Genomic DNA, 11,456 nt, shown 5'->3' with positions numbered 1-11,456 from the left:
AGTAAGCTAGAGAAAAAGGAAATGTTGTTAAGAAAATCATAAGATAGAGAAATTATATTTGCTACTCATTAAGTGGAAATGGATCGTCATGAAAGTCTCAATCCTCATCCTCTTCACATTGAGTAGGCTGAAGAGGAGGAGGAAAAGGAGGAGTGGGTCTTGCTGTCTCAGGGGTGGCAGAAGTGGAAGAGCTGGAGGAGGTGGAAGGGAGGTAGGAGAGGCAGGCACACTTGGTGTAAGTTGCCTGCCTCAGTTTCATCATCTCTAAAATGGGATTATAATATAACCTACCTTGTTGGGCTGCTATGCAGCTTCAGTGAGTTAACACATATGTAGAGCATTTAGAATATTTTCTAGGACAGTCAGCTAAAACTGATCTTATTATCTCCATTCTGGTGTTTACAAACTGATTGACTAGTTTTATCTAGAGGCCTACTATCTAGTTGGAGAAGTCAAACATCTATAAGAGGAAAAGGAAAAAGATTTCATGACCTGGGGCAAATTAATAGGTACTGAGAGGATGTGGCATTCAGATGCTACCACAGTAAAGAAAGCAGAATCTAATTCAAGACGATGGTCAGGAACAGGCAAAAACCGAATTTAGTTTGAAAGGATAAGTAAAGGCTGGGAATGGTGGCTCACACCTGTGATCCTAGTGCTTTGGGAGGCCAGGAGTTCAAGGCCAGCCTGGGCAACAATAGTGAGACTCCCATCTTTATAAAAAATACAAAGAAATTAGTCGGGGGTGGTAGCATGCACGTGTACCCCTAGCTGCTTGGGAGGCTGAGGAACTAGGATTGTGGGAGGATTATTTGAGTTCAGGAGTTCAAGGTGACAGTGAGCTATGATTGTGCCACTGCACTCCAGTGTGGGTGACAGAGCGAGATCCTGTCTTTATTTTTCAAAAAAAAGGTAAGTAAAGTAGGTGAAGACTAAGTGTTTGGGTAGGTAGATGTGCAGAGAAAATACAGCAAAAACAAAGACTGAGAATATTTTATTTTATTTTTTGAGATGGAGTCTTGCTCTGTTGCCCAAGCTGGAGTGCAGTGGCATGATCTTGGCTCACTGAAGCCTCTGCCTCCCAGGTTTCAGCGAATCTCCTGCCTCAGCCTCCCGAGTAGCTGGGATTACAGGTGCACACCACCATGCCCAGCTAATTTTTGTATTTTCAGTAGAGATGGGGTTTCACCATGTTGGCCAGACTGGTCTCGAACTCTTGACCTTAGGTGATCTGCCTGCCTCGGCCTCCCAAAGTGCTGGGAGTATAGGCATGAGCCACCATACCCAGCAAGACTGAGAATTTTAAAGATAGAGAGTCTTTAACACATTCAACATGATGTAAAATACCTAAGGACAGACAGTATGGGCTTCTGGCCAAAACTGTAAACTTAGTTGAAGACAGGGCCAGTAAGAAAATCTAAAAGTATGACTTCCAGTCCACTTTTATGTTTGCTACACCAAAATGAGGCAGAGGCAGGTCATATGGTTCTTTCGTCAGTCTTCTTCCCAATGTTGAACTCCTTTTAACTTTCTTTAAAGGGCGCAAGTAAAACCAACTAAGAAAAAATAAGTCTTACATGCTTAGAGGTAATTCTCTTACTGGGATACACAGGAATATGCTTTTCCTTCTATATTTTCAACAAGGATGGTAAGATTTCACTTAATTTAAATTTTTGCATGTTTTCATTGAGGCAAAGCAAACTTCTTGTATTCTTCTACTGTACTCTTGTAATTTAATGATATATGTTTTTCACCCTAAATATCAGTAATAGTCTTCTACTTCTTCTTCTTTCTTTCTGTTTACTCCAAATAGACTGAGAAAGTATAAAAGGTCTTTGTAGTTGATGGATTTGTTATCTTTTTTTTTTTTTTCGAGATGGACTCTCGCTCTGTGGCCCAGGCTGGAGTGAAGTGGCGTGATCTCAGCTCACTGCAACCTCCACCTCCTGGGTTCAAGTAATTCTTCTGCCTCAGCCTCCCGAGTAGCTGGAACTACAGGAGTGCACCACCATGCCTGGCTAATTTTTGTATTTTTAATAGAGATGAGGTTTTACCATATTGGCCAGGCTGGTCTTAAACTCCTGACCTTGGGATTCGCCTGCCTTGGTCTCCCAAAGTGCTGGGATTACAGGCATGAGCCACTGTGCCTGGCCTATTATCTATTTTAGACAATTGTGAGAACAACTTTAATCTGCTTTTATAATTTCAAAAGGTGCTGATTGATTGGTTTTTGAAAAGAATGGCCAGGAAGGTAAACGTATTTTAAATGAAGACATACATGGTATGTCTTCAGAAGTCTGGTTTTCAGATTTATGAAAACTGGATAAACAGTATTTTTAAAAGAGAAGCATGATTTTTCTTTATAAATATTTTTGGCTGATAACTTGTTTCAGTTTCTCAGTGTTCATTAGGATAAGTTCTACAGTTTCTATTATTTTCTTTTTTGAACTTGCTAAAAACAGGGAGAAAGTCTCAATTGTCCCTGCTATGCTAGGTCCTTCTAGAGGTAGAGTTGTTCTGACATAACTGTGTCCTATCCCTTTCTTGAGTCAGGAGTTACAAAACTTTCCTTCTAGCAGCTATCTCTTTGAATAGACCTACTCAGCACATAGTTGTCTCAAACCTACTTTTTCTAAAACCTGGCCACTTTCTAAGATCAAAAGTTTATAGAAATCTCCCACTCTTCAATTTGTTTACATCTTATATTCATGAACACGTCATCTGCATTTCTGCTATTTTTGAAAAGCTGAACTAGACAGTAGAGGTCAGAGGTTCCGTGAACTGCCAAACTGCCATAACCAGTCACTTTGGAACCTAAAATCAGACAAGCAAAATGGAGAAATGAGTCTAACACATGTCGCCAGGTAGCAGGTTCATATGTTGTCTGTTGTAAAGGCTGGGGTCTCCAGGGTTAACATTATGATAGGTTATCAAGGTCTGAGGTAGTATGTTTGATAGTCTGTGGTGAAGACTGTAGAGTCAGGCTGTCTAGGTTCAAATTCCAGCTCTGTCGCTGTTCCAGATGTATACTGCTATCTAACAACCATCCTGATGACAATCTTGTATAATTATTGTTATCACTCACGTTTCTGGGGCAGCGTGGTCAGTCAGTGACTGTGGCAGGAGTCCTTTCAAAAGCTCACCAACTCACATGCCTGGCAAGTTGTACTGGGAGTAGACTGGGTCCTCAGCTGGCACCATCAGCCCAAACACCCTCACGTGGCCTTCCCTGTGGCTTGAGCTTCCTCACAATATGGCAGCTCGGTTCCAAGGGGAGTGTCCCAAGGAAGAGCCAGATGAAAACTTTGTCTCTTTTTATAACCTATGTTCAGATGTCACATAGCATCACATCCGCTATCTTCTATTTGTTACAATCAAGTCCCTAAGTCCAGCCCATATTGAAAAGGAGGGCAATTAATGTCCATTCTCTAATGGTAGTCTTCAAACCAACATAGCCATGTATTTGCTGAAGACCTCTCTGTCCTTGGCTTTGCTGGTCTATAAAACAAGGATAATGAGAGAAGCTTACCTCGCAGGTTTTTGTGAGGATTAAACAAAGAACGGTCCTTGGTACCCAATTTATGTGTTAGCTTTGGCCATTATCACACTACCTGTACATCTGAAGTGAAGCCGATGGTGACATCAAGGTTGGAATGATGGGATAGTTCCCAGCAGATACAGTCTGTGAAGGTCCCACCTTTCCAGACTCTACTAGTGGCATCTGACGAATCCCAGCGCCTGTGGGAACAGTTACTATATATGGTCCGAATTCTTTGGTTCACCTCATTTTAGTGACAGTTTCCAGATATAGGTCAGTCCATTTAAACCTGGCCCATTTATGGCAATTTGTTTCATTACAGGATAAAGTAGTTAGAACCATGAGTAATAATTACTGTGTCTACAGTGCTTTTAATGCCTCAGCCAAGTAATCCTCACCTCACCCAGTGAGTAAGTTTGAATGCGCAACCTTCCCTTTGCGGGGATGAAGAAACCAGGACTTGGGTCAAGAGGATTGTTCTAAATTCTCTAATGAGGCAATCGGGCTGAGTGAGAAGGTGGGTGGGTGGGTGGAGGGGTGTCCTGATTCATCTATAGATGCCCCTACATGCCTGTAGAATATACCCCATCATTGATCATTACTCAGCGCCAGTGAACATACTCTATTCAAGTACGTATCGGTATTTGAAATTGCTTTTAAATTACCTTTCATTTACCTATAACATAAAGAATTGGCCAGTGTCTATTTCCCACAATCTGAGATTAATGTAATAGATACTAAAAGCCTTGTAAACGAAGACACACCACATCACTCAGTGTAATTTTTTTCTTTTTCTGTGAAATTAACATTTTCTGATATTCTTGGCATCCAAACATTTTCATCTTCGGGAGGAGGAAAAATCGAGACTTACTCCCACTTTTTGCCGGAATGTGCCCCCAGGCTGGCTTCGAGTTGTCAAACGTTGTATTTCTCATTTTACGTCAGTGAGCCTGGAAGCAAAAAAGACTGCGTTCCGTGGGGGCCGCGACGGTAGCCCCTCCTTCCCTCAAGCCTCGTCCCATCCAGGCTCGTCCCGGGTGCGGAAAGTCGGGCCGCAGACCCTCCAGGCGCGGAGGCCGCAGCGGCGCTCACCGGGGGGCGCTGTGAAGCCGGCACCGGGCGGCCGGAGGTGAGTCGGCTGGGAGGAGGCGGTGGCTCCCGGTCCGGCCCGCGCGCCGAGGGGCGAATCCCAGTCAGCGAGGTCGTTGCCCCCGCCCCTCGGCCGGCCCCTCCGCCAGCGGGCGAGAGGGGAGTGGCCGGGCTCCTCCTGCCGCCGCCTAGCACTCCGCTGCCGGGTGCGCACGGGAGTCCCAGCCGCGGCGCGTGGAGGCAGTGCCGGAGCGAGGGGCGCGCAGTCGGCCGGCAGCCGCGAGACAGCCTGAGCCGAGCAGCCGCGGCGGGAGCCCCGCAGCCCCGGGCTGGGCCCGCGTCCCGGAGCGCCGCCGGAGAGCGAGAACGACGTGGAGGCGGAGTGGCGCCCGGCGAGGTAGCGCCCGGCGAGGTAGCACGAGCGCTTTCCCTCTCGCCCCTGCCCTTCCCGCTGCGTCCGGCCGCGGCCCCCGAGGCGCTCGCCCCGCGCCTTTGTGCCCACGGTCCCTGGCCCCGTGGCACCTCGCGGGCGCGGGTCAGCGGGCTCTGCGGCTCTCTAGGGGGAGGCGGTGCTGCTGCGGGAACCGCGCACGCTGGAGGTCGCGGAGGGTGGTCGTGACTCTGCAGTGGCTTCGGGGGCGGCAGGAGGGAAGAAGGGCTTGTAAACTAAGTTGCTCTTGCTTTGCCCCATGCCTCTCGTACCTGTGGGCAGAGTCGAGTCTCGGCCCCTCGTGTTCACCCGCAGCCCCTCTATCCCTCTGGCCCACAGCTGTTTCCTGGCCCCTGGAAAGACACGGTGTGGCTTCCTCTGGGCAGGAAAGCGGAGGGAGAACAATGGGGCGTCCTGGGGAGTGGGGTTCAGGTGCGGTGTGCCCAGGCGGCGGCGGGGGAGGAGGGGCCCGGGACGCCGTGGGCCTCCCTGCGCGTGCAGCTGCGCTCGCCTCCTTTGTTCCGCCGCAGCGGAGGGGGCTGCCCTGGGTCTCGTTTCCTGCCCGGGATGGGATTGATTTCACGGTCCCAGAGAGGGAAGGGGAAGGGGGCGGGGCTGGAGCCCCGAAGTGTGCTGGGGCCGGGAAGAGGGTTGGGGAGAAGGTTGGGAGAGGGTGATGAGAGCGCGCTGGATAGGTAATTACAAACACACATTTTGTTCAAGGGCCTGTGGGTTTCTGCAGCTTATTTGTAGTGCTTTGTTCAGGCTGCGGCCTTGCGTTTATTGCTGCAACAAGTTGTGTGCTTCTTGAGTTTCTGGCGCTCCCAATGTTAGTTTGCTCAAAGCAAATCTTGTTAGTTACAGTGGAAGAAGCCTTTTTTTTTTTTTTTTTTAGATTTGAAAAAAGTTTGCTATGAACTATGGTATTTGTGAGTATGTGTGTGCCTCTGGGTCTGTGTGTGTAGCTAGTGGATATTGACTGGAATGAGTAAGAGACGAATTTTATAGAATCAATTTTGACGTGAATTTTTTTTTCCAGTATGTTACAGTTTTTCCAGGACTGTTTGAGGCGAGAAACCACCAGAAAATTAGACATTGCTATAAATAAGTGAATCAGATTACGAAACACAATTGAAAAACCCTTTTACAGTCTGTCCCAGAAAACGCACCACACACACCAGCGTTGGGTTTTGAACTGAGGAGATCTGGCATTCAAGTGTTCTGTGCTTTCACTCTCTATGTGAGGATCATCTGAAATAAGAAAGAAAACACTCCATTATGGTGAATAGGTTTTTTTTTTTTGAGATGATGGAATTAAATGTAGCATGTCAGACATTTGTTAAGCGACCCTTTCCTAGATTGGAATCGAGAATCCCAAAGGATTGGCTGACCTTCGGAGGGAGCTGTGGGGGATTGAATGATGTGTGTTTTCTGAATGGGGTATTCCAAGCAAAACCGTTTTGGGAGGAGGCTGACATTTCCAGACATTCATGGTTTGTGCCTATGGGACACTGGTGGAAGGATTCCCAAAGTCGGACTGAAGATTAGAATCACTGTGGTGGTAATTTAGGAGACGAATCTGTTGTAGTAGTCTGGCTGCAGACAGGGTGGGGAAGTGGCCCAGAGCTGCCTCTTTGACCAGCTGGGGGGTCCACCATTAAATCACCCCTTTGGCCATTTATTTTGAGGTGAACCAAGTTTGAAAGCCTTTTAACCTTACAAGGCGAATTAGGAGCTTGCTGTGGGGGAAAAAATGTCTCCTGCCCACTACGTGGTAATGGAAAAGGGCTGAATGAGCTACTGCTGAGGGTTTGCCTTTGTCGTTGGGGATGTGGTCAGATTTTCAGGCCAGGCTGAAAAGCACTGTGACTTGTCCTCAGGAGCCATTATGATGTGAAGTTGAAATGGGATGGTGTCCAACTGTCAAGCTGTTTGTCATTAGAACTAACACACTGCCTGGCAAAACGTTGCGCCAGGGCAGCTAACGGAGGGAGACTTTTTGTTGTTGTCTTACCATTTTGGACTTTTCATATATGCTATGAATTGTTTTATAAAATACAACACAATTGAATTCCTCTCAAGTACTCATTGTTCTATACATTGACAAAATGTAAAGCATATGAACATTGCTGCTCCTGGAGATGTGGACAGACAGAGGAATCCTAAGTGGCGGGTCTCTGGTCTCCGGTCTCTGGCCGTGGATGCCTGATTGTGTGATAAAGCTGGCAACAGGCTGCACTCCCTTCACAGGATGAATCATTACTTTGTCAAGCCTAGAGTTAGACTAACTTTCCCTGATTGCTGCACAGTTATGCAAAGCAAGGAGGAAGGTCTGACATCAGAGGGGAAGAAGTGGGGGTGAGGTGGGTGGGTGGTGTTTGGCTAAGAAGGGATCTTCAGCACGTAGCATCCCATGTTTTTAGCATTTGTCCTTCTTTGGGTAAGATTGTCTTCTCTTCTACCTCCCTTCTACTGTTTTCAATAGCTGAATATTTGGATTTTAATTAACTGGCCTAACAATAATTATAGCTATCATTTAGTAAGTGTTCATTACATGCCACGAGTTTTACATATATTGCTATATTCATCGTCACAACAGCTTGAGAAAGTGGGTGTTATCTCCATTTTCCAGTGGAAACTGAGGTCTGGAGGAGTTAAGTAACTTGCCCCTTACACCGTACAGATGCTCCCAGATTTACAATGCAGTTATGTTCTGATAAACCCATCATAAGTTGAAAATATTGTAAGTTGAAAGTGCATTTAATACACCTAATCTACCAAACCTTAAATGTGCCCCAAATGCTTGCATTAGCCTACAGTTGGGCAAAGTCATCTGGCAATACAGTCCACCGTAGGGTATTTGGTTTATCCTTGTGATCATGTGGCTGACAGGGAGCTGTGGCTCACTGCCACTGCTCAGCATAGCCATAGAGTATCGTACTGCATATGGCTAGCCCCAGAAAACATCAAAATTCAAAATTCTAAGTACAATTTCCATTGAATGCCTACCATTTTTGCACCAGTGTAGAGTCAAAAAATCCTAAGTTGAACCATTTTAAATTGGGGACCGTCTGTGCTTGTGTAAGGAACTGGTAAATGGTGGAAGTACTATTTGAACTCATGGTAAGTCCATACTCTTTAGGTATCCACTGTAAGGCATGATAACTTCTAATAATACGAATAACAACAGTTTGATTATCTAGTTGATTAGCCCTTTGCAGATGTCAAATTACTTTCACATCTATGATTGTAGAAGATGGCTCCAAAGACCACTGAGTTAGGTTTGGAAGGCCAGGTTAGGACATTACAACTCTTAGAACTGTATTGCTAAAGAGCTGTATGTTATGGCCTTTTTGAATAAGCTGTAAGTGAGTGAAACTTTATTTTTAAAAAGTTAGACTACCAACATTTAAAAATAAGTTCTTTCTTCCAAACATTTAAAAATGATAGAACAGAGTAGATCTATTGCACTCAAGGTTTTTATGTTTATTGAAATCCATTTTAAGCCCTTTTTATCTTATGGCCTTTAATAGAACATTGCACTTTGCTTCTTAACTGACACCCAATGCCAGAGTGTCTTTTTAGAAGAGAAATAAGAAGGGAAGGAATGTACTTATAAAGAGGAAGTAGGACATCAGAATTGGAAACACTCGCAGCAGCAGGCCATAGATTTTTCCCAGCACATGCTTTTTGTCCTGGCAGTAGCCTTTTAGAGAAGACGTTCTTCCTTAGGGAAGTGTCAAGGGTCTTTCTTTACAATATCCTCTGAGATCATCAGATTTCTGAGCTCTGTGGGAACACACATTCCGAATGACTTTTGTGCTCATCCCTTCCCCACAGGGGAAGTGAACTAGTTTAGGCATCTGCATGAAAAGGGAATAGCAGTGGTGTTTGTCCTTAGGGGGACATGGAGAGTGGCACTGGGCAGGTGGTACCAGACCTTGACACCAAGTACAGGAGCAGAATGGAGTTTAACACTTGGCATCATGGATGATTTGTGGATTCCTCTGAATGCTCCTGGGCAAATGGAAAAGTCAATATTGTTTTTGTTTGTTTCTAAGATAAGAATTTGAAGACTGGAAGTTCTGCCTTTACTTGTTTATTCAAGCTAGGACACCATTTGGGATCTTTAAGTTCTTTGGTATAGGTGACAGTAACTTTAGTCTCCTCAGGCTATGAAATTCTCCTCCACTGGATGTTTTAGCTATTTGCCTCTGGAGGGGAGGCAGACACATGGTTTGCTAAGCTTCAACAGGTGAGCACCTTCCAGCTTACCATAAGCAGCGCAGAGGAGGAAGAAAGATGCTTCCCAGCATTTGGTAGGTCTTTGACATTCTGAGCATCTTCTTCATCATTTCATATTTTAATAAGCACACAGGTCATGCAAAGCAGTGCATTAGACACATTTTAAAAGGAAGAAAGGAAATCCATTGTGCCTTCAGAGACGTCATAGCAGGGCAGATGGATGCATCCCGAGAGTGGATGTTGGTGAAATGAAGAAAATGGCTGTGACAGCTGTGGTGATCAAGGCCAGGGAAACACTTGCTTTTGAGACAGAAGCTGAGAGCAAACAGAAGCGAGAGAGTGGAAGAAAACTGAACACAGGTGCCAGCTTCTTCTCTGACTTAGGTTTTATTTCCTCCAACCTCCAATGATGTGAAAGGGTTTGGGTTCAGAACCCTGACTGAGGTCCAAAAATGATATATAAACTACCATTCTATGGGAGAAGGTTTGAATAACAGTGTCTTCCCTGGTGCATGGCAGGTCCTTGCTCTCTTCTCCGTGTACCTGCCAGCATCCCGTGTTCAATATGACTGTCAGTTCACCCCCACTCAGGCTGTTAATAGACTTCAGGCATATTTGCATTTTAAAAGGCTCTTGTGGACAAGACATGCTAAGTCTCCAAAGAATGAATCATTCATATTGCATTTTGGGATATTATTCATGCTACTGTTTATTAGGCATTGGGTGCATGCTTTGTGATAGGCCTCATGCTGGGTGCTTTCTGTAGGTTGATGTCCTTCTCATCAATATCATTTAGTAGGAGATATTTGTAGATGAGGGAATTGAGTTACTAGCCCAGAGATCAAGCCTCAAAGACCACTCGCTTCCCAGAACAACAAAATGCCACCAGTTAGAGTGTACTGTGCAGCTTTGAATGAGTACTGTGAAGCTTTGGGCAAGTACTTTAATTCTTTGGGTGAGTACTTTGATGCTTTGGTTACTTTTAAGGAGTTAGAGGGAGAGCCCACCCCACTGTCTGCCTCCTTCCTGGCTTGTTTCCTTTGTCACCTGGAGTCAGGGTTCTTGCGGGTGTCCTTGGCTGGTCCAGAGCTGGGAGAATGGTTGAACTGCGTCTCAGTTTGTCCTTTTCTGGGTGTTCTGGCTTCCCAGTCCTGCGTCATTCTCCTTCCCCAACTGAGGGAGACAAGATTCAGCCTGCCAGTGAGAGACTGAGTAGCCTGTCCCTTTCTTAGCCCCCACTGGCCATGTCTTAATCTTCAGGAATCGATTGTCATCTGGGAGTTTCAGGAGTTTTTCTGATCTCTGGTCTCCAGTCTGCCTGCTAGCAGGCATCCAGCCTCGGAGCTCATGATCTTTGATATGTGAGAATGCCGCGGTGTGGGTGCCATTGCAGAGCAGAGCTGGGCCTCGGGAAGAGAGTTGGTGTGGAATCTGTACTCTTTCAAGACAGGCAGATTTAGACATAGCAGAAAAGCAAAAATTGACGTTCTTCTTTTGCTTATCAGATAAGCAACTGGTAAGTTTCTGAAAATGCAAGGTGCCTGCCTTTCCTTGATAACTTAGACAACCTTAAGAGAAAACCAAATCTCTGCCTTCTGGGGACTTTCAGTCCAGTTCTTCCTGGACTCAAGATGCTTTAAGATTGCACAGATGGCTTAATTTTGCTGTGTTAAAATGAAAATGTATTAATGTAGTTCAGAATTGTACATTACAGGTTTTTTAAAAAAAGAATGCAATATCTTTAAAGATTTTTTGGAAAATTGAATTGAAAGAACAGTGGAACAGATTACTCGTTATTGGCATTATAGCATGTATACACATCATTTACCTACTTAATCTTCACTAGTTACGTGAAGGCATTTTTACACTGCAACCACAACAACAAAGCTCCACAAAAATACACGAAGAAACTTGTTAGCAAGATTCCTTAAAATCACTTATATTTTCCAGTGTACACCTTCTTTCTCCTCCATCGTTGCTGCTTCTCTTTAAATTCTGTATTAGATCCTGAAATGCTATTTGTGATGTTTAGATTGCAAATATACTAGATTCCTAGCTGATCATTTTTTTCCCTTATAAGTGCTTCAGAGTGATTGGTCACTGTTTCATTCATTTTAGACCCACAGTCTATATGCTTTTACAAAAAACTTAATT

At 45.0% G+C, this 11,456-nt stretch overlaps 1 protein-coding gene across 4 annotated transcripts in view; it reads left to right on the top strand.

Annotated features, from left to right (window-relative positions):
• Positions 1-4,601: 4,601 nt before the first annotated feature.
• MYO1B (myosin IB) overlaps positions 4,602-11,456 on the top strand; it is a 186,894-nt gene continuing 180,039 nt past the window's right edge. The window contains exon 1 of one of the 4 annotated variants that reach the window (XM_037728538.1): positions 4,602-4,667. The gene's annotated coding sequence lies outside the window, so the exon portion shown is untranslated. Of the gene's footprint in view, positions 4,668-4,862; positions 5,025-5,674; positions 5,753-11,456 lie in introns of those variants that run through there. The other 3 variants (XM_017500670.2, XM_017500671.2, XM_037728537.1) reach the window with 3 other exon arrangements.

This window comes from Cebus imitator, unplaced genomic scaffold (genome assembly GCF_001604975.1).
Source record: "Cebus imitator isolate Cc_AM_T3 unplaced genomic scaffold, Cebus_imitator-1.0 Scaffold268, whole genome shotgun sequence".
Taxonomy (NCBI): Eukaryota; Metazoa; Chordata; class Mammalia; order Primates; family Cebidae; genus Cebus; species Cebus imitator.
This window is presented reverse-complemented; position numbering and strand designations above follow the sequence as displayed.